Source organism: Ranitomeya imitator, chromosome 2, assembly GCF_032444005.1.
Source record: "Ranitomeya imitator isolate aRanImi1 chromosome 2, aRanImi1.pri, whole genome shotgun sequence".
In the NCBI taxonomy this organism is placed as follows: Eukaryota; Metazoa; Chordata; class Amphibia; order Anura; family Dendrobatidae; genus Ranitomeya; species Ranitomeya imitator.
Genome location: NC_091283.1, coordinates 313563733 through 313586858, shown reverse-complemented (window position 1 = coordinate 313586858; position 23126 = coordinate 313563733). Strand labels below are relative to the sequence as shown.

The 23126-nt window shown below is 47.1% G+C and overlaps 1 protein-coding gene across 2 annotated transcripts in view; it reads left to right on the top strand.

Moving 5' to 3' along the window:
• Positions 1-2832: 2832 nt before the first annotated feature.
• Positions 2833-23126, top strand: part of LOC138663414 (zinc finger protein 773-like) — a 37599-nt gene continuing 17305 nt past the window's right edge. The window contains exon 1 of one of the 2 annotated variants that reach the window (XM_069749611.1): positions 2833-2889. The gene's annotated coding sequence lies outside the window, so the exon portion shown is untranslated. The remainder of the gene's footprint in view (positions 2890-23126) is intronic. The other variant, XM_069749610.1, reaches the window with a different exon arrangement.

Sequence of the window (23126 nt, the reverse complement as noted above, 5' to 3'; positions counted from 1 at the left end):
AGAAAACATACATAAAAAATCAAGACAAAAACACAGTATCTCAAATGTGAGGGACCTGTAGACTACTAGACTCTTAAAACATTCAGAATGTAATAGTACAAAAATAAGCTAATTAGCTACTCAGCTGGGCACTGGAATTGAATCACTCACTAAAGTATCTGCGGTATAAAGGTACCGTCACACTTAGCGACGCTGCAGCGATACCGACAACGATCCGGATCGCTGCAGCGTCGCTGTTTGGTCGCTGGAGAGCTGTCACACAGACAGCTCTCCAGCGACCAACGATCCCGAGGTCCCCGGTAACCAGGGTAAACATCGGGTAACTAAGCGCAGGGCCGCGCTTAGTAACCCGATGTTTACCCTGGTTACCAGCGTAAAAAAAACAAACAGTACATACTTACATTCAGCTGTCTGTCCCTTGCCGTCTGGTTCCTGCACTGACTGCTGGCCGTAAAGTGAAAGTGAAAGCACAGCACAGCGGTGAGTCACACAGCGGTGACTCACCGCTGTGGCTGTGCTCTGCTTTCACTTTACGGCCAGCAGTCAGTGCAGAAACCAGACGGCAAGGGACAGACAGCTGAATGTAAGTATGTACTGTTTGTTTTTTTACGCTGGTAACCAGGGTAAACATCGGGTTACTAAGCGCGGCCCTGCGCTTAGTTACCCGATGTTTACCCTGGTTACCAGTGAAGACATCGCTGAATCGGTGTCACACACGCCGATTCAGCGATGTCTACGGGGAGTCCAGCGACGAAATAAAGTTCTGGACTTTCTTCCCCGACCAGCGATCTCCCAGCAGGGGCCTGATCGCTGCTGCCTGTCACACTGGACGATATCGCTAGCGAGGACGCTGCAACGTCACGGATCGCTAGCGATATCGTCTAGTGTGACAGTACCTTAAGGGGTAGAGGGACCGGACACTATTCCTTTCATTCAGCAGTAAGTATAGTGCTTTTTCACTGGCGCCTGGCAATAGATTATTAGCTGAGCTAATCCTTTTAAGGTGAATAATACTCTGGATTACGGGTGCTATTGACTTAGCGGTGGTTACTTTACTTCACTTGATACACAGCAAATATGGGTGAGGAACACTCTGTTACCATGTGGATATCTTTGTAGCTTATACCGCAGATACTTTAGTGAGTGATTCAATTCCAGTGCCCAGCTGAGTAGCTAATTAGCTTATTTTTGTACTATTACATGCTGAATGTTTTAAGAGTCTAGTAGTCTACAGGTCCCTCACATTTGAGATACTGTGTTTTTGTCTTGATTTTTTTATGTATGTTTTCTATTTAATAAAATTGATTTTATTGGGTTGAATAATGGTGGTTGTGCTTTTCTGTTCACTACTGATGTACAGTGATATGTGGCATGGACGGAATTGATATGTTTCTATAAGTGTGGAAAGTGGGGGTGACCTGAGCGGGATGGCAGTTCTTGCTAGAGAATGAAAGAAGGTTGTGGTCAGAGAGCGGGAGAGGGGAGTTTGTGAAATCATCCATTGAGCAAAGCCGGGAGAAGACCAAGTCAAGGGAGTTTCCATCTTCATGTGTTGGAGAGTTAGTATGCTGCGAGAGGCCGAAAGAGGAGGTTAGAGATAAAAGGTGAGAAGCAGATGGGGAGAGGGGAGAAGCAATGGGGATGTTGAAATCACCCATGATGAGGGTGGGGGCGTCACAGGAGAGAAAGTGTGGATGCCATGTGGCAAAGTGAGCTGATGAGAGGGGCTGGGAGGCCGATACACCACCGCCACTCGCATGGAGAAGGGGATGTAGAGTCTGAGAGCATGGACCTCAAAGGAAGGGAAGTGAGGGTACTTGGGGGATAACTTGGAAGGTACATTTGGGTGAAAGGAGCAGACCAACGCCTCTACCTGCTCTAATAGCATTAGGTTACCGGCTCCAGCTCCACCAGCCTTTGTGTTATGGGCAGAGATATTCTGTGAGCGAAAAGCCAGGATTTGGGAAAGATGAGAGGATTTGTCCCAGTAAATAAGCCTCTTCTGGTTGATGACCACAGATCGGGGGATTTGGCAATTATGGCTCAGATTCCAGGTGGGAATGGGAGACTGTTTTCCTTGATGCCCTAGGAGGTTCCGGTAAAACATTCTTATTAATTTGCTGCTCTCAGAAATTCCCTCAATCAATAACATTGCTCCGGCCGCTGCATCGTCTGGGGTTGTGGCCGCTCTCTTAGATGTAGGCGCACGGCTCAGTCAGCACTAGGATTACCCCTGAATCCAGCGCTCTTGGAATCTCCCGTCTGTAATATCACTAAGGTCTATGAAAGATCTGGGGGGATCCAATCACTTAAGGGGGGGAATTGTAAGGGTACGCGTCCACGCTCAGGATGGCCGGCGGTTTGGACGGAGCGGCAAACTAACTCCGCCCCCTTCTGGGGGCGCGATGATGCCGGATGTGTTCATTGCACACATCCGGTATCATTGCACCCCACACATGGGGCCCTGTGTTATACCTTGCGGCGGCGCAGCGTAAACAGACATGCTGCGATGTAAAAAGACGCGCCGCATGTCCGGAATCGCAGGGCCGCCGGATGCGTGTTACCACGCATAGTGGAGACGGGATTTCATTAAATCCCCTCCACTCTGCTGTAACATCTGGACGCCGCGTGTTTGATGCTGCGGCTCTATGGAGCGTCAAACACGCAGCGTTTCCTAAACGTGGAAACATCCCCTAATACTTTTTGCAACGTTACCTGTTCTTAAAGGAACAGCACCAGCAGAGCTGAATACTTGTCAGCACAGCAGAGTCCTGCATACACTGAGGGCCCTGATCATGTGACCCCTGACTCCTCCCCTCCTGTGACCTCATCACAGGTCCTGTGCGCACAGAAAAGCCATGTATGTGGAGTGCGGCTCTGAGGGTGGAGGTAGGTGCTGGAGATTCCCCATTACTGGGTGCAGGGGACATTAACCCCTTCAGCACTGAGGCTCTTTTGGGGTCTCTGTGTGGTGTGAACAGTGATGTAACACAGGGGCGCAGCTAGGGTTTTGGTTCAGGGGCGCGAAGCTTCTGAGTGGCCCCTAACCCGGTAACCTTGATTACAACTCGGTGATGCACCCTAATAGTGGAGGAGAACCTCGGCAGATGACCGCGCTGTTACTGAAGATAATCTCTATATAACGACCAACATGGATATTACCGCCATATGGTCAGTGGTAGATACCAGTCCTACAGAACATGTAAGAGATCACAGCACAGTTACAGATAATGACTTACCGCTGAAGTCCTGTCTGATGGAATCATTCACATTTCTTGTCTTTTCCATCTGGCCCAGACTGACATGACAACTTCTTCCAGACAGGACTCGGCTGCAGAGAAAACAGCAAAGACACATTTCACTTCTTACATTCCAGACATCACCATCTATTCCCAACCTGCACAAACTCCTCATCCTGCTGATACCCCAATACTGAGCCGCTGCTGCCGTATGTGTCCCTATTACTGCCCCTAATACCCCAATACTGAGCCGCTGCTGCCGTATGTGTCCCTATTACTGCCCCTGATACCCCAATACTGAGCCGCTGCTGCCGTATGTGTCCCTATTACTGCCCCTGATACCCCAATACTGAGCCGCTGCTGCCGTATGTGTCCCTATTACTGCACCTGATACCCCAATACTGAGACACTGCTGCCATATGTGTCCTTATTACTGCACCTAATACCCCAAAACTGAGCCGCTGCTGCCGTATGTGTCCCTATTACTGCTCCTGATACCCCAATACTGAGCCGCTGCTGCCGTATGTGTCCCTATTACTGCACCTGATACCCCAATGCTGAGCCGCTGCTGCCGTATGTGTCCCTATTACTGCCCCTAATACCCCAATACTGAGCCGCTGCTGCCGTATGTGTCCCTATTACTGCACCTGATACCCCAATACTGAGCCACTGCTGCCATATGTGTCCTTATTACTGCACCTAATACCCCAATACTGAGCCGCTGCTGCCGTATGTGTCCCTATTACTGCACCTGATACCCCAAGACTGAGCTGCTGCTGCCGTATGTGTCACTATTACTGCACCTGATATCCCAATATTGAGCCGCTGCTGCCGTATGTGTCCCTATTATTGTACCTGCTGTGTGGTTCTCTGTGCCCTCTAAATTCTAAAGCAACCCTCTAGAATATAGTAATGCCAGGTGCAAGTGCCCTAGAAAACAGTGCCCATATTTTGCCCCCTAGAAAGTAATAATCTCCCGTGTGCCCCTTTGACAGTCACAGTAACCTGAGTTCCCCTATAACAATAAGTGTCCACTTTACATTTTATAATGTTCCTAGTCTTCCCCCTGTACAGCTCCCCTATACACAGTATGATGCTCTTATGCACAGTATAATGCCACCTCACTGTATATACTGACCCCTTAGTATCCCCCAAACGGTTTGATAGGTCCAACACTGTATGATGGCCCCCCTAGATAGCCACTATATAGTATTATGCACCAGACAATCCTCAATATAGTATAATGTACTCCCCATAGGCAGACTCTATTGTATAATGCAGTCCTTAAAGGGAACCTGTCACCAGTTTTGGCCTATATAAGTTACGGCCATCACCTTTCAGAGCTGATATACAGCATTCTATATATGCTGTATATCTGCCCCCAAGCCGACCTGTAAGAGAAGAAAAATACCTTTTATTATAATCACCTGTATGGCAGTCCAGTCCGAGGGAAGTCGCGGGTCAAACAGCCCCGTCATCTGCGCACTGCAGTACTTTGCTCTGCCCTCAACAGGGCACATAAGTATGCCTGCGCAGGAGCGTGATGCCGAGGAGCCTGTGTGGATGATGCATAGACGCATCATCCACATGAAGCAAGCAGGAGGACGGTGATCATAAGAAGATGGGAGGCGCTGGACCAAGAAGAGCGACACCCCTTGGACCAGACCGCCCCGCAGGTGAGTATAATAAAAGTTATTTTTCTTCTCTTACAGGACGGGTTGGGGGCATATAAATAGCATTATAGAATGCTGTAGATAAGCCCAGAAAGGTGATGGCCGTATCTCATTGGCCAAACCTGGTGACAGATTCCCTTTAATATAATGCACCCCCCATAGGCCACCTCTATAGTATATTGCACCCCCATAAGCAGCCTCTATAGCATATTGCAGCCCCTATTATAATGCACCTCAATAGGCAGCCTTTACAGCATAATGCACCCCCTAAAATAATGCACCCCCATAGGCAGCCTCTATAGTCTATAGCATAATGCAGCCCCTAATGCACCCGCATAGGCAGCCTCTATAGCATAATTCAGCCCCTAATATACAGCACCCCCATAGGCAGCCTCTATAGCATAATTCAGCCCCTAATATAATTCACCCCATAGGCAGCCTCTATAGCATAATGCAGCTTTTACTATAAAGCACCCCCATAGGCAGCCTCTGTAGTATAATGCAGTCCCCATAGGCAGCCTCTATAGTATAATTCAGCCCCTAATATAATGCAACCCCATAGGCAGCCTCTATAGCATAATTCAGCCCCTAATATAATGCACCCCCATAGGCAGCCTCTTGTTGTGAATTCAGCTTTTGGGCTCCCTACGGTGGTTGTAGAGGGTAATGCAGTTGTGTCTGGATTGCAGGAGTGGACATGTGTTTCTACTAATTGCAGGACGGACTGGGGTATATAGCTTCGCAGGATCCTTTAATCAGTGCCAGTTGTCCATTGTTCTTGAAGGATTCACTTCCCTGCTGGTCTCTCCAGTTTGCTGTGTTTTTCTACAAAGATAAGTCCTGGCTTTGTTTTTTCTGTCCACCTGCAGTGGACCTTATAGTTCTGTGCATTTTCATGTTTTTGTCTTGTCCAGCTTGGTCTGTGAAGGATTTTTTGCAGCCTAGCTATTTCTCTGGAGATGCAGATATACCCCCCATGTCTTTACTCAGATGTGGTGATCCGTATTTTCTGCGGTGGATATTTTCTAGTGTTTTTGTACTGACCGCATAGTACTCTGTTCTATTCTTTCTTTTTAGCTAGTATAGCCTCCTATGCTAAAATCTGATTTCATATCTGCGTATGTTTTTTCCCTCTCCTCTCACAGTCAATATTTGTGGGGGGCTATCTATCCTTTGGGGATTTTCTCTGAGGCAAGATAGGTTTCCTGTTTCTGTCTTTAGGGGTAGTGTTGTGAATTCTGTTGTCGGGCTCCCTCCTGTGGTCATGAATGGTACTTCGGCTGGTTCTGTCCATGGACTTCCTCTGGTGGGTGTTTCTGAATTTCCTTCCACAGGTGACGAGATTAATTCGTTAGCTGCTGCTCTATTTAACTCCAATTAGATCTTTGCTCCAGGCCACCTGTCAATGTTCCAGTATTGGTCTAGTTCACTCCTGGATCGTTCTTGTGACCTGTCTTCCCAGCTGAAGCTAAGTTCCAGCTTGTATTTCTTTGGTTTGCTATTTTTTCTGTCCAGCTTGCTATTTTATTGTTTTCTTGCTTGCTGGAAGCTCTGGGACGCAGAGGGAGCGCCTCCGCACCGTGAGTCGGTGTGGAGGGTCTTTTTGCCCCCTCTGCGTGGTCTTTTTGTAGGTTTTTGTGCTGACCGCAAAGTAACCTTTCCTATCCTCGGTCTGTTCAGTAAGTCGGGCCTCACTTTGCTAAATCTATTTAATCTCTGTGTTTGTATTTTCATCTTTACTCACAGTCATTATATGTGGGGGGCTGCCTTTTCCTTTGGGGAATTTCTCTGAGGCAAGGTAGGCTTTATTTTTCTATCTTCAGGGCTAGCTAGTTTCTTAGGCTGTGCCGAGTTGCATAGGGAGCGTTAGGCGCAATCCACGGCTATTTCTAGTGTGTTTGATAGGATTAGGGATTGCGGTCAGCAGAGTTCCCACGTCCCAGAGTTCGTCCTTTATTATCAGTAACTATCAGGTCATTCCGTGTGCTCTTAACCACCAGGTCCATTATTGTCCTGACCACCAGGTCATAACAGTACAGGTGGCCAAAAGTACTAATGCATCTCAATAGAGGGATAAGAGAAGTTCTGAGACCATTTTTTTTTCTTTGCAGTGTGTTTTGTCTCTTTTTTCCCCTTTTCCTCTGGGTGGTTCAGGACACTGGTGTAAACATGGACATTCAAGGTCTGTCCTCTTGGATGGATAATCTCACTACATGGGTACAAAACATTCAAGATTTTGTGGTTCAGAATCCGATGTCTGAGCCTAGGATTCCAATTCCTGATTTGTTTTTTGGTGATAGATCTAAGTTCTTGAATTTCAAAAATAATTGTAAATTATTTCTTGCCTTGAAACCTCGCTCCTCAGGTGACCCTGTTCAACAAGTAATGATCATTATTTCTTTGTTACGTGGTGACCCTCAAGACTGGGCATTTTCCCTTGCGCCAGGAGATCCGGCATTGCGTGATGTTGATGCGTTTTTCCTGGCGCTTGGATTGCTTTATGACGAACCTGATTCAGTGGATCAGGCAGAGAAAATCTTGCTGGCTCTGTGTCAGGGTCAGGATGAAGCGGAAATATATTGTCAGAAGTTTAGAAAGTGGTCTGTGCTCACTCAGTGGAATGAATGTGCCCTGGCAGCAATCTTCAGAAAGGGTCTCTCTAAAGCCCTTAAGGATGTCATGGTGGGGTTTCCCATGCCTGCTGGTCTGAATGAGTCTATGTCCTTGGCCATTCAGATCGATCGACGCTTGCGTGAGCGTAAAGCTGTGCACCATTTGGCGGTACTATCTGAGCATGGGCCTGAGCCTATGCAATGTGATAGGACTTTGACCAGAGCTGAACGGCAAGAACACAGACCTCAGAATGGGCTATGTTTTTACTGTGGTGATTCCACTCATGCTATCTCCGTTTGTCCTAAGCGCACTAAGCGGTTCGCTAGGTCTGCCACCATTGGTACGGTACAGTCTAAATTTCTATTGTCTGTTACTCTGATTTGCTCTTTGTCATCCTATTCTGTTATGGCATTTGTGGATTCAGGCGCTGCCCTGAATTTAATGGACTGGGAGTTTGCTAGGCGCTGTGGTTTTTTCTTGGAGCCCTTGCAGTATCCTATTCCATTGAGAGGAATTGATGCTACGCCTTTGGCCAAGAATAAGCCTCAGTACTGGACCCAATTGACTATGTGCATGGCTCCTGCACATCAGGAGGATATCCGCTTTCTGGTGTTGCATAATCTGCATGATGTGGTCGTTTTGGGGTTGCCATGGCTACAGGTTCATAATCCAGTATTGGACTGGAAATCTATGTCTGTGTCCAGCTGGGGTTGCCAGGGGGTACATGGTGATGTTCCATTTTTGTCTATTTCGTCATCCACCCCTTCTGAAGTTCCAGAGTTTTTGTCGGATTATCGGGATGTATTTGATGAGCCCAAAGCCAGTGCCCTACCTCCTCATAGGGATTGCGATTGTGCAATTAATTTGATTCCTGGTAGTAAGTTTCCTAAGGGCCGATTGTTCAATTTATCTGTGCCAGAACACGCCGCTATGCGGAGTTATATAAAGGAATCCTTGGAGAAAGGCCATATTCGCCCGTCGTCATCACCGTTAGGAGCAGGGTTCTTTTTTGTGGCCAAGAAGGATGGTTCTTTGAGACCTTGTATTGATTACCGCCTTCTTAATAAAATTACAGTCAAATTTCAGTATCCTTTGCCGTTGCTATCTGATTTGTTTGCTCGTATTAAAGGGGCTAGTTGGTTCACCAAGATAGATCTTCGAGGGGCGTATAATCTTGTGCGTATTAGACAAGACGATGAAAGGAAAACAGCATTTAATACGCCCGAGGGCCATTTTGAGTACCTGGTTATGCCATTCGGGCTTTCCAATGCTCCATCAGTATTTCAGTCCTTTATGCATGACATCTTCCGAGAGTACCTGGATAAATTCCTGATTGTGTATTTGGATGATATTTTGGTCTTTTCGGATGATTGGGAGCCTCATGTGAAGCAGGTCAGAATGGTGTTCCAGGTCCTTCGTGCGAATTCCTTGTTTGTGAAGGGGTCAAAGTGTCTTTTTGGAGTTCAGAAGGTTTCATTTTTGGGGTTCATCTTTTCCCCTTCTACTATCGAGATGGACCCTGTTAAAGTCCAGGCCATTTACGATTGGACTCAGCCGACATCTGTGAAGAGCCTGCAGAAGTTCCTGGGCTTTGCTAATTTTTATCGGCGCTTCATCGCTAATTTTTCTACTGTTGCTAAACCGTTGACTGATTTGACCAAGAAGGGTGCTGATGTGGTCAATTGGTCTTCTGCAGCTGTAGAGGTTTTTCAGGAATTGAAGCGTCGTTTTTCTTCTGCCCCTGTGTTGTGCCAGCCAGATGTTTCGCTCCCGTTTCAGGTTGAGGTTGATGCTTCTGAGATTGGAGCAGGGGCTGTTTTGTCGCAAAGAAGTTCTGATGGCTCGGTGATGAAGCCATGTGCTTTATTTTCTAGAAAGTTTTCGCCTGCTGAGCGTAACTATGATGTTGGTAATCGCGAGTTGTTGGCCATGAAGTGGGCATTCGAGGAGTGGCGTCATTGGCTGGAAGGAGCCAAGCATCGCGTGGTGGTCTTGACAGATCACAAGAATTTGACTTATCTTGAGTCTGCCAAACGGTTGAATCCGAGACAGGCTCGATGGTCGTTATTTTTCTCCCGTTTTGATTTTGTGGTTTCGTACCTTCCGGGCTCTAAGAATGTGAAGGCTGATGCCCTGTCAAGGAGTTTTGTGCCTGACTCTCCGGGTGTTCCTGAGACGGCGGGTATTCTCAAAGAGGGGGTAATTTTGTCTGCCATCTCCCCTGATTTGCGGCGGGTGCTGCAAAAATTTCAGGCTGATAGACCTGACCGTTGCCCAGCGGAGAAACTGTTTGTCCCTGATAGATGGACTAGTAGAGTTATCTCTGAGATTCATTGTTTAGTGTTGGCTGGGCATCCTGGAATCTTTGGTACCAGAGATTTGGTGGCTAGATTCTTCTGGTGGCCGTCTTTGTCACAGGATGTGCGTTCTTTTGTGCAGTCCTGTGGGACTTGTGCTCGGGCTAAGCCCTGCTGTTCTCGTGCCAGTGGGTTGCTTTTGCCCTTGCCGGTTCCGAAGAGGCCCTGGACGCATATTTCTATGGATTTTATTTCGGATCTCCCCGTCTCTCAAAAGATGTCGGTCATTTGGGTGGTTTGTGATCGCTTTTCTAAGATGGTCCATTTGGTACCTTTGTCTAAATTGCCTTCCTCCTCTGATTTGGTGCCATTATTTTTCCAGCATGTGGTTCGTTTACATGGTATCCCGGAAAACATCATTTCTGACAGAGGTTCCCAGTTTGTTTCGAGGTTTTGGCGATCCTTTTGTGCTAGGATGGCCATTGATTTGTCTTTTTCCTCGGCTTTCCATCCTCAGACAAATGGCCAAACCGAACGAACTAATCAAACTTTGGAAACATATCTGAGATGCTTTGTTTCTGCTGATCAGGATGATTGGGTGTCCTTTTTGCCGTTGGCTGAGTTCGCCCTTAATAATCGGGCCAGCTCGGCTACTTTGGTTTTGCCGTTTTTCTGCAATTCTAGTTTCCATCCTCGTTTCTCTTCAGGGCAGGTTGAGTCTTCGGACTGTCCTGGTGTAGATACTGTGGTGGATAGGTTACAGCAGATTTGGACTCATGTGGTGGACAATTTGACATTGTCCCAGGAGAAGGCTCAACGTTTCGCTAACCGCCGGCGCTGTATGGGTCCCCGACTTCGTGTTGGGGATTTGGTTTGGTTGTCGTCTCGTTATGTTCCTATGAAGGTTTCCTCTCCTAAGTTTAAGCCTCGTTTCATTGGTCCGTATAAGATTTCTGAGGTTATCAATCCTGTGTCATTTAGTTTGGCCCTTCCTGCTTCTTTTGCCATCCATAATGTGTTCCATAGGTCGTTGTTGAGGAGATACGTGGCGCCTGTGGTTCCATCCGTTGATCCTCCTGCCCCGGTGTTGGTTGAGGGGGAGTTGGAGTATGTGGTGGAGAAGATTTTGGCTTCTCGTGTTTCGAGACGGAAACTCCAGTACCTGGTCAAGTGGAAGGGTTATGGTCAGGAAGATAATTCCTGGGTTTTTGCCTCTGATGTTCATGCTGCCGATCTGGTTCGTGCCTTTCATTTGGCTCATCCTGGTCTGCCTGGGGGCTCTGGTGAGGGTTCGGTGACCCCTCCTCAAGGGGGGGGGTACTGTTGTGAATTCTGTTGTCGGGCTCCCTCCTGTGGTCATGAATGGTACTTCGGCTGGTTCTGTCCATGGACTTCCTCTGGTGGGTGTTTCTGAGTTTCCTTCCACAGGTGACGAGATTAATTCGTTAGCTGCTGCTCTATTTAACTCCACTTAGATCTTTGCTCCAGGCCACCTGTCAATGTTCCAGTATTGGTCTAGTTTATTCCTGGATCGTTCTTGTGACCTGTCTTCCCAGCTGAAGCTAAGTTCCAGCTTGTATTTCTTTGGTTTGCTAGTTTTTCTGTCCAGCTTGCTATTTTATTGTTTTCTTGCTTGCTGGAAGCTCTGGGACGCAGAGGGAGCGCCTCCGCACCGTGAGTCAGTGCGGAGGGTCTTTTTGCGCCCTCTGCTTGGTCTTTTTGTAGGTTTTTGTGCTGACCGCAAAGTAACCTTTCCTATCCTCGGTCTGTTCAGTAAGTCGGGCCTCACTTTGCTAAATCTATTTCATCTCTGTGTTTGTATTTTCATCTTTACTCACAGTCATTATATGTGGGGGGCTGCCTTTTCCTTTGGGGAATTTCTCTGAGGCAAGGTAGGCTTTATTTTTCTATCTTCAGGGCTAGCTAGTTTCTTAGGCTGTGCCGAGTTGCATAGGGAGCGTTAGGCGCAATCCACGGCTATTTCTAGTGTGTTTGATAGGATTAAGGATTGCGGTCAGCAGAGTTCCCACATCCCAGAGTTCGTCCTTTATTATTAGTAACTATCAGGTCATTCCGTGTGCTCTTAACCACCAGGTCCATTATTGTCCTGACCACCAGGTCATAACGGGGTAGTTAGATCTTAGGCTGTGCCGAGGGGTCTAGGGAGAGTTAGGTACCCCCCACGGCTGCTTTTAGTTGCGCTGCTAGGTTCAGGGTTTGCGGTCAGTACAGGGACCACCTTCTCCAGAGTACGTCTCATGCTGCTCCAAGGCCACCAGATCATAACAGCCTCTATAGCATAATTCAGCCCCCAATATAATGCACCCCCATAGGCAGCCTCTATAGTATAATGCAGCCCTTAACCCCTTCCCGACCCATGATGCCACATAGGCGTCATGAAAGTCGGTGCCAATCCGACCCATGACGCCTATGTGGCGTCATGGAAAGATCGCGTCCCTGCAGATCGGGTGAAAGGGTTAACTCCAATTTCACCCGATCTGCAGGGACAGGGGGAGTGGTACTTTAGCCCAGGGACTACGATCGCTCTGATTGGCTGTTGAAAGTGAAACTGCCAATCAGAGCGATTTGTAATATTTGACCTAAAAAACTGGTGAAATATTACAATCCAGCCATGGCCGATGCTGCAATATCATCAACCATGACTGGAAACACTGATGTGCCCCCCCCCCCCGCCCCACCGATCGCCCCCCCGATCGCCCCCCCGATCGCCCCCCCGATCGCCCCCCCAGTCCACCGATCTGTGGTCCGCTCCCCTCCGTCCTGTGCTCCGATCCCCGTCCTCCTGTTCGCTCCCCCCGTGCTCCTATGCCCCCCGTGCTCCGACGCCCCCCCCCCCCCCGTGCCCCTATCTGCCCCCGTTATACTTACCGAGGCTCCCGGTGTCCGTCCATCTTCTCCATGGGCGCCGCCATCTTCCAAAATGGCCGGCCGGCAGATTCGTTCCATGTACATTTTGATCACTGATAAAACCTATCACAGTGATCAAAATAAAAAAAAAAGGAAATAAACCCCCCCCTGTATCACCCCCATAGGTAGGGACAATAATAAAATAAAGAAAACATTTTTTCCACTACAGTTAGAACTAGGGTTAGGGTTAGGGAATGTGCACACGTATTCTGGTCCTCTGTGGATTTTTCCGCAGCGGTATTTATAAATCCGCAGTGCAAAACCGCTGCGGATTCATCGCGGATTTACCGCGGTTTTTTCTGGTGATTTCACTGCGGTTTTCTACTGGAGCAGTTGTAAAACCACTGCGGAATTTGCAGAAAGAAGTGAAATGTGCGGAATGTAAACCGCTGCGTTTCCGCGCAGTTTTTTCCGCAGCATGTGCGCAGCGTTTTTTGTAAACTCATGGGAAACTGCTGCGGACCCGCAGCGGCGCAAACGCTGTGGATCCGCAGCGTTTTCTGCATCATGTGCACATACCCTTAGAATTAGGATATGTGCACACGGTTCGGATTTGGCTGCGGAACCGCAGCGGGTTTGGCTGCGGATCCATAGCAGTTTTCTATCAGCTTTACAGTTCCATGTAAACCTATGGAAAACCAAATCCGCTGTGCCCATGGTGCGGACAATACCGCGCGGGAACGCGGTGTTGTATTTTCCGCAGCATGTCAATTCTTTGTGCGGATTCCGTAGCGTTTTACACCTGTTCCTCAATAGGAATCCGCAGGTGAAATCTGCACAAAAAACACTGGAAATCCACGGTAAATCCGCAGGTAAAACGCAGTGCCTTTTACCCGCGGATTTTTCAAAAATGGTGCGGAAAAATCTCACACGAATCCGCAACGTGGGCACATACCCTTAGGGTTAGGGTTAGAATTAGAGTTGGGGTTGGAATTAGGGCTAGGGTTGGAAATAGGGTTAAGATTAGGCTTGTGGTTAGGGTTATGGTTAGGGGTGTGTTGGGGTTGTGGTTAGGGGTGTGTTGGGGTTACGGTTTGGATTAGGATTATGTTTAGGGTTGGGATTAGGGTTAGGGGTGTGTTGGGGTTAGGGCTGCGGTTAGGGGTGTGTTGGGGTTAGGGTTGTGATTAGGGTTATGGCTAGAGTTGAGATTAGGGTTAGGGGTGTGTTGGGGTTAGTGTTGGAGTTAAAATTGAGGGGTTTCCACTGTTTAGGCACATCAGGGGTCTCCAAAAGCAACATGGCGCCACCATTGATTCCAGCCAATCTTGCGTTCAAAAAGTCAAATGGTGCTCCCTCCCTTCCGAGCCCCGACGTGCGCCAAAACAGTGGTTTACCCCCACATATGGGGTACCAGCATACTCGGGACAAACTGGGCAACAACTATTTGAGTCCAATATCTTCTGCTACCCTTGTGAAAATAAAAAACTGCTTGCTAAAACATCATTTTTGAGGAAAGAAAAATTATTTTTTTATTTTCACGGCTCTGCGTTATAAACTTCTGTGAAGCACTTGGGGGTTCAAAGTGCTCAACACATATCTAGATAAGTTCCTTGGGGGGTCTAGTTTCCAAAATAGGGTTACTTGTGGGGGGATTTACTGTTTAGGCACATCAGGGGCTCTGCAAATGCAACGTGAGGCCCGCAGACCATTCCATCAAAGTCTGCATTTCAAAGCGTCACTACTTCCCTTCCGAGCCCCGACATGTGCCCAAACAGTGGTTTACCCCCACATATGGGGTACCAGCATACTCAGTGCAAACTGGGCAACAACTATTGGGGTCTAATTTCTCCTGTTACCCTTGTGAAAATAAAAAATTGCTTGCTAAAACATCATTTTGAGGAAAGAAAAATTATTATTTATTTTTACGGCTCTGCGTTGTAAACTTCTGTGAAGCACTTGGGGGTTCAAAGTGCTCACCACATATCTAGATAAGTTCCTTGGGGGTCTAGTTTTCAAAATTGGGTCACTTGTGTGGGGTTTCAACTGTTTAGGCACATCAGTAACATGATGCCCGCAGACCATTCCATCAAAGTCTGCATTACAAAACATCACTACTTCCCTTCTGAGCCCCGACGTGTGCCCAAACAGTGGTTCCCCCCCACATATGGGGTGTTGGCGTACTCAGGACAAACTGGACAACAACTTTTGGGGTCCAATTTCTCCTGTTACTCTTGTGAAAATAAAAAATTGCGGGCTAAAAATAATTTTTGAGGAAAGAAAAATTCATTTTTATTTTCACGGCTCTGCGTTATAAACTTCTGTGAAGCACTTGGGGGTTTAAAGTGGTCACTGCACATATAGGTTAGTTCCACGGGAGGTCTAGTTTCCAAAATGGGGTCACGTGGGGGAGCTCAAATGTTTACGCACACAGGGGCTCTCCAAACGCGACATGGTGTCAGCTAACGATTGGAGTTAATTTTTCATTCAAAAAGTCAAATGGCGCTCCTTCCCTTCCAAGCCCTGCCGTGTGCCCAAGCAGTGGTTTACCCCCACATGTGAGGTATCACTGTACTCAGGATAAATTGCCCAATAAATTTTAGGATCCATTTTATCCTGTTGCCCATGTGGAAATGAACAATTTGAGGCCAAAATAATTTTTTTTGTGAAAAAAAATTACTTTTTCATTGTTACGGATCAATTTGTGAAGAACCTGGGGGTTCGAAGTGCTCACTATGCATCTAGATAAGTTCCTTTGGGGGTCTAGTTTCCAAAAATGGGAGCTCCAATGTTTAGGCACACAGGGGCTCTCCAAACGCAACATGGTGCTAGGGCTAGCGGAACGCACCAAATAATAAGACAGATAGAGTATGGTGCGTTCGCAGCCCGGGGTCCACCGTGCAGAGATGGAACCTGCTGCCAAGTAATGACGGACTATATGGCGGTACTCATAAGTATACACACGTGGGTTAAACTTCACCCAGCGTGAAGGAAGCGATCCTGTTGCGTCACAGGACCGCGGTACCGCACACAGAGCGCGAGCAAGTAGTCAGCGAACTCAACCCCAACTAGGATTGAAGTCCGATTAGACCCTTGCTGGCACAACACCGCAACTGGGTGTGTAAGGAAACTAAATAACAAAATTAAGGCACAAGAGTGCATGCAGTGCCGCACTGACGAACGCCACTAACCACCCAGGCTTGGGTAAGGAAAGCACAGAGGAAGTGCACGGCGCCGTACTGGCGGTCACAGCAACTGGACGCTGTAATGTGTGATTCGTGCTGTAGGATAAGTCGGGCGCTAGATAGCAACCATACACCTTCCGCGAACAGACATTCAATAGGGTAGGGGTATCCAAGGACGACTTGCACTCACAACATACACACATTAACAATTGTACACTAGCGCATGGCCGTGCGGTCATGCGCAGTTTATATAGTTGCAGCACAGGAAGTGGCCACAGAAACTTTGCCCTTCCAAGACCTGCCAAGAGGACCAATGGAATGTGCTGCAGAGCCTGAGCACATGACCCTCGATCTCCAACGGGAGATCTTGCCCTGGGCATGCTCAGTGTGTGCAGACAAGGACTTGGTCCCAGAGAAGTCCGCTCGCTGCTGACCAGCACTGGCTTTAATGGCAGAAGCTGAAGAAGCAGCAGTAACTCTCTGTACAGAGTGAGACTGAGCAAGACGCTGGGACCGACGTCCCTGCTGAGCAGACTCCACTGCGGCTGGATAAGGATGGGAGACCGCAGCGGAGATGGCTCGAGATTCCCCCTGTGCAGAAGCGGGAACTCGAGACCTAACACATGGTGTCCGCTAAAAATTGGAGCCAAGTTTTAATTGAAAAAGTCAAATGGCGCTCCTTCCCTTCCGAGCCCTGTCGTGCGCCCAAACAGTAGTGCCCCCCACATATGGGGAATCGGCGTACTCAGGATAAATCGTACAATAACTTTTGGTGTCCAGTTTCTCTTTTTACCCTTGGGAAAATAAAAACATTGTTGCTAAGAGATCATTTTTGTGACTAAAAAGTTAAATGTTCATTTTTTCCTTCCATGTTGCTTCTGCTGCTGTGAAGCACCTGAAGGGTTAATAAACTTCTTGAATGTGGTTTTGAGCACCTTGAGGGGTGCAGTTTTTAGAATGGTGTCACTTTTGGGTATTTTCAGCCATATAGACCCCTCAAACTGACTTCAAATGTGAGGTGGTCCCTAAAAAAATGGTTTTGTAAATTTTGCTGTAAAAATTAGAAATCGCTGGTCAACTTTTAACCCTTGTAACTTCCTAGCAAAAAAAAATTTTGCTTCGAAAATTGCGCTGATGTAAAGTAGACATGTGGGTAATGTTATTTATTTACTATTTTGTGTCACATAACTCTCGTTCAACAGAATAAAAATTCAAAATTTGAAAATTGCGAAATTTTCAAAATTTTAGCCAAATTTTCATTTTTTTCACAAATAAACACAAAAAATATCGACCTAAATTTACCACTAACATGAAGCCCAATATGTCACGAAAAAACAATCTCAGAACTGCTAGGATTCGTTGAAGCGTTCCTGAGTTATTACCTCATAAAGGGACACTGGTCAGAATTGCAGAAAACGGCCAGGTCACTAAGGTCAAAATAGGCTGGGTCATGAAGGGGTTAATATAATGCACTCCCATAGGCAGCCTCTTTAACATAATGCAACCTTTAATATAATGCACCCCAATAGTCAGCCTCTAGCATAATGCAGCCATTAATATAATGCACCCCCAAAGGCAGCCTCTACAGCATAAAGCAGCCCCTAATTTAATGCACCCCCATAGGCAGCCTCTATAGTATAATTCAGCCCCTAATATAATGCACCCCTATAGGTAGACTCTATAGCATAATGCAGCCCCTAATATAATGCACCCCCATAGGCAGCCTTTATAGCATAATTCAGCTCTTAATATAATATAAAGAATGTAAGTCCGCAAGGACAGGGTCCTCTCCCCTCTGTACCAGTCTGTCACTGTAAACTTGTTTACTGTAAACGATATTTATAACCCTGTATGTAACCCCTTTCTCATGTACAGCACCATGGAATTAATGGTGCTATATAAATAAATAATAATAATATACCTGCATACACAGCCTCTATAGTATAATGCAGCCCTTAATATAATGCATCCCCATAGGCAGCCTGTTATAGTATAATGCAACCTTTAACCCCTTCATGACCCAGCCTATTTTGACCTTAACCCCTTCCCGACCCATGACGCCACGTAGGCGTCATGAAAGTCGGTGCCATTCCGACCCATGACGCCTATGCGGCGTCATGGAAAGATCGCGTCCCTGCAGATCGGGTGAAAGGGTTAACTCCCATTTCCCCCGATCTGCAGGGACAGGGGGAGTGGTAGTTTAGCCCAGGGGGGGTGGCTTCACCCCCTCGTGGCTACGATCGCTCTGATTGGCTGTTGAAAGTGAAACTGCCAATCAGAGCGATTTGTAATATTTCACCCATTATAACGGGTGAAATATTACAATCCAGCCATGGCCGATGCTGAAATATCATCGGCCATGGCTGGAAATACTAGTGTGCCCCCACCCCACCCCTCCGATCGCCCCCCCACCCCCCCGATCTGGCCGGTACACTGCTCCGGCTCCCCTCCGCCCTGTGCTCCGCTCCCCCCCGTGCTCGTGTCCGCTCCCCCCGTGCTCCAATCACCCCCCCGTGCTCCAATCACCCCCCCTGCACTCCGATCCACCCCCCCGTGCTCCGTTCCACCCCCCCGTGCTCCATTCCAGCCCCCCCGTGCTCCGTTCCACGCCCCCCGCGCTCCGTTCCACCCCTCCCGCGCTCCGATTCCCCCCCCCGTGCTCCGATCCCCCCCCCGTGGTCCCCCCCCACCCTATCATACTTACCGATCCAGCCGTGGTCCCGTCCGTCTTCTCCCGGGCGCCGCCATCTTCCAAAATGGCGGGCGCATGCGCAGTGCGCCCGCCGAATCTGCCGGCCGGCAGATTCGTTCCAAAGTGCATTTTGATCACTGAGATATAATCTATCTCAGTGATCAAAATAAAAAAAATAATAAATGACCCCCCCCCCTTTGTCACCCCCATAGGTAGGGACAATAAAAAAATAAAGAAATTTTTTTTTTTCCACTAATGTTAGAATAGGGTTAGGGGTAGGGTTAGGGTTAAGGTTAGGGCTAGGGGTAGGGGTAGGGGTAGGGCTAGGGGTAGGGTTAGGGCTAGGGTTAGGGCTAGGGTTAGGGCTAGGGTTAGGGTTAGGAATGTGCACACGTATTCTGGTCCTCTGCGGATTTTTCCGCTGCGGATTTGATAAATCCGCAGTGCTAAACCGCTGCGGATTTATGGCGGATTTACCGCGTTTTTTTCTGCGCATTTCACTGCGGTTTTACAATTGCGATTTTCTATTGGAGCAGTTGTAAAACCGCTGCGGAATCCGCACAAAGAAGTGACATGCTGCGGAATGTAAACCGCTGCGTTTCCGTGCAGTTTTTCCGCAGCATGTGTACAGCGATTTTTGTTTCCCATAGGTTTACATTGAACTGTACACTCATGGGAAACTGCTGCGGATCCGCAGCGTTTTCCGCAGCGTGTGCACATACCTTTAGAATTAGGCCATGTGCACACGGTGCGGATTTGGCTGCGGATTCGCAGCAGTGTTCCATCAGGTTTACAGTACCATGTAAACATATGAAAAACCAAATCCGCTGTGCCCATGGTGCGGAAAATACCGCGCGGAAACGCTGCGTTGTATTTTCCGCAGCATGTCAATTCTTTGTGCGGATTCCGCAGCGTTTTACACCTGTTCCTCAATAGGAATCCGCAGGTGAAATCCGCACAAAAAACACTGGAAATCCGCGGAAAATCCGCAGGTAAAACACAGTGCCTTTTACCCGCAGATTTTTCAAAAATGGTGCGGAAATATCTCACACGAATCCGCAACGTGGGCACATAGCCTTAGGGTTAGGGTTGGAATTAGGGTTGTGGTTAGGGTTAGGGGTGTGTTGGGGTTAGGGTTGTGATTAGGATTATGGCTACAGTTGGGATTAGGGTTAGGGGTGTGTTGGGGTTAGTGTTGGAGTTAGAATTGAGGGGTTTCCACTGTTTAGGCACATCAGGGGTCTCCAAACGCAACATGGCGCCACCATTGATTCCAGCCAATCTCGTATTCAAAAAGTCAAATGGTGCTCCCTCACTTCCGAGCCCTGACGTGTGCCCAAACAGTGGTTTACCCCCACATATGGGGTACCAGCATACTCAGGACAAACTGCGCAACAATTACTGGGGTCCAATTTCTCCTGTTACCCTTGTGAATCTAAAAAAATGCTTGCTAAAACATAATTTTTGAGGAAAGAAAAATGATTTTTTGTTTTCACGGCTCTGCGTTGTAAACGTCTGTGAAGCACTTGGGGGTTCAAAGTGCTCACCACATATCTAGATAAGTTCCTTGGGGGGTCTAGTTTCTAAAATGGGGTCACTTGTGGGGGGTTTCTACTGTTTAGGCACACCAGGGGCTCTGCAAACGCAACGTGACACCCGCAGACCATTCCATCAAAGTCTGCATTTCAAAAGTCACTACTTCCCTTCTGAGCCCCGACGTGTGCCCAAACAGTGGTTTACCCCCACATATGGGGTATCAGCGTACTCAGGAGAAACTGGACAACAACTTTTGGGGTCCAATTTCTCCTGTAACCCTTGGGAAAATAAAAAATTCTGGGCTAAATAATTATTTTTGAGGAAAGAAAACGTATTTATTATTTTCACGGCTCTGCATTATAAACTTCTATGAAGCACTTGGGGGTTCAAAGTGCTCACCACACATCTAGATAAGTTCCTTTCAGGGTCTAGTTTCCAAAATGGGGTCACTTGTGGGGGGTTTCTACTGTTTAGGCACATCAGGGGCTCTGCAAACGCAACGTGACGCCCGCAGAGCATTCCATCAAAGTCTGCATTTCAAAACGTCACTACTTCAATTCCAAGCCCCGGCATGTGCCCAAACAGTAGTTTACCCCCACATATGGGGTATCACCGTACTCAGGAGAAACTGGACAACAAATATTGGGGTCAAATTTCTCCTGTTACCCTTGGGAAAATTAAAAAATTCTGGGCTAAATAATTATTTTTGAGGAAAGAAAACGTATTTATTATTTTCACGGCTCTGCATTATAAACTTCTATGAAGCACTTGGGGGTTCAAAGTGCTCACCACACATCTAGATAAGTTCCTTTGGGGGTCTAGTTTCCAAAATGGGGTCACTTGTGGGGGGTTTCTACTGTTAAGCCACATCAGGGGCTCTGCAAATGCAACGTGACGCCCACAGAGCATTCCATCAAAGTCTGCATTTCAAAACGTCACTACTTCACTTCCGAGCCCCGGCATGTGCCCAAACAGTGATTTACCCCCACATATGGGGTATCAGCGTACTCAGGAGAAACTGGACAACAACATTTGGGGTCAAATTTCTCCTGTTACCCTTGGGAAAATAAAAAATTGCAGGCTAAAAGATCATTTTTGAGAAAATAATTTTTTTTTTTATTTTCATGGCTCTGCGTTATAAACTTCTGTGAAGCACTTGGGGGTTCAAAGTCCTCACCACACATCTAGATTAGTTCCTTTGGGGGTCTAGTTTCTAAAATGGTGTCATTTCTGGGGGATCTCCAATGTTTAGGCACACAGGGGCTCTCCAAACGTGACATGGTGTCCGCTAATGATTGGAGCTAATTTTCCATTTAAAAAGCCAAATGGCGTGCCATCCCTTCCGAGCCCTGCCGTGCGCCCAAACAGTGGTTTACCCCCACATATGGGGTATCAGCGTACTCAGGACAAACTGGACAACAATATTTGGGGTCCAATTTCTCCTATTATCCTTGGCAAAATAGGAAATTCCAGGCTAAAAAATCATTTTTGAGGAAAGAAAAATTATTTTTTATTTTCATGGCTCTGCGTTATAAACTTCTGTGAAGCACCTGGGGGTTTAAAGTGCTCAATATGCATCTAGATAAGTTCCTTGGGGGGTCTAGTTTCCAAAATGGGGTCACTTGTGGGGGAGCTCCAATGTTTAGGCACACAGGGGCTCTCCAAACGCGACATGGTGTCCGCTAACAATTGGAGCTAATTTTCCATTCAAAAAGTCAAATGGCGCGCCTTCTCTTCCGAGCCCTGCCGAGTGCCCAAACAGTGGTTTACCCCCACATATGAGGTATCGGCGTACTCGGGAGAAATTGCCCAACAAATTTTATGATCCATTTTATCCTACTGCCCATGTGAAAATGAAAAAATTGAGGCGAAAAGAATTTTTTTGTGAAAAAAAATTACTTTTTCATTTTTACAGATCAATTTGTAAAGCACCTGAGGGTTTAAAGTGCTCACTAGGCATCTAAATTAGTTCCTTGGGGGGTCTAGTTTCCAAAATGGGGTCACTTGTGGGGGAGCGCCAATGTTTAGGCACACAGGAGCAATCCAAACGCGACATGGTGTCCGCTAACGATGGAAATAATTTTTCATTCAAAAAGTCAAATGGCGCTCCTTCCCTTCCGAGCCTTACCATGTGCCCAAACAGTGGTTTACCTCCACATGTGAGGTATTGGTGTACTCAGGAGAAATTGCCCAACACATTTTAGGATCCATTTTATCCTGTTGCCCATGTGAAAATGAAAAAATTGAGGCTAAAAGAATTTTTTTGCGAAAAAAAAGTTCTTTTTCATTTTTACGGATCAATTTGTGAAGCACCTGGGGGTTCAAAGTGCTCACTATGCATCTAGATAAGTTCCTTGGGGCGTCTAGTTTCCAAAATGGGGTCACTTGTGGGGGAGCTCCAATTTTTAGGCACACGGGGGCTCTCCAAACGTGACATGGTGTCCGCTAAAGAGTGGAGCCAATTTTTGATTCAAAAAGTCAAATGGCGCTCCTTCCCTTCCAAGCCCTGCCGTGCGCCAAAACAGTGGTTTACCCCCACATATGAGGTATCAGCGTACTCAGGACAAATTGGACAACAACTTTCGTGGTTCAGTTTCTCCTTTTACCATTGGGAAAATAAAAAAATTGTTGCTAAAAGATAATTTTTGTGACTAAAAAGTTAAATGTTCATTTTTTCCTTCCATGTTGCTTCTGCTTCTGTGAAGCACCTGAAGGGTTAATAAACTTCTTGAATGTGGTTTTCAGTACCTTGAGGGGTGCAGTTTTTAGAATGGTGTCACTTTTGGGTATTTTCAGCCATATAGACCCCTCAAACTGACTTCAAATGTGAGGTGGTCCCTAAATAAAATGGTTTTGTAAATTTCGTTGTAAAAATAACAAATCGCTGGTCGAATTTTAACCCTTATAACTTCCTAACAAAAAAAAATTTTGTTTCCAAAATTGTGCTGATGTAAAGTAAACATGTGGGAAATGTTATTTAGTAACTATTTTGTGTCACATATCTCTCTGGTTTAACAGAATAA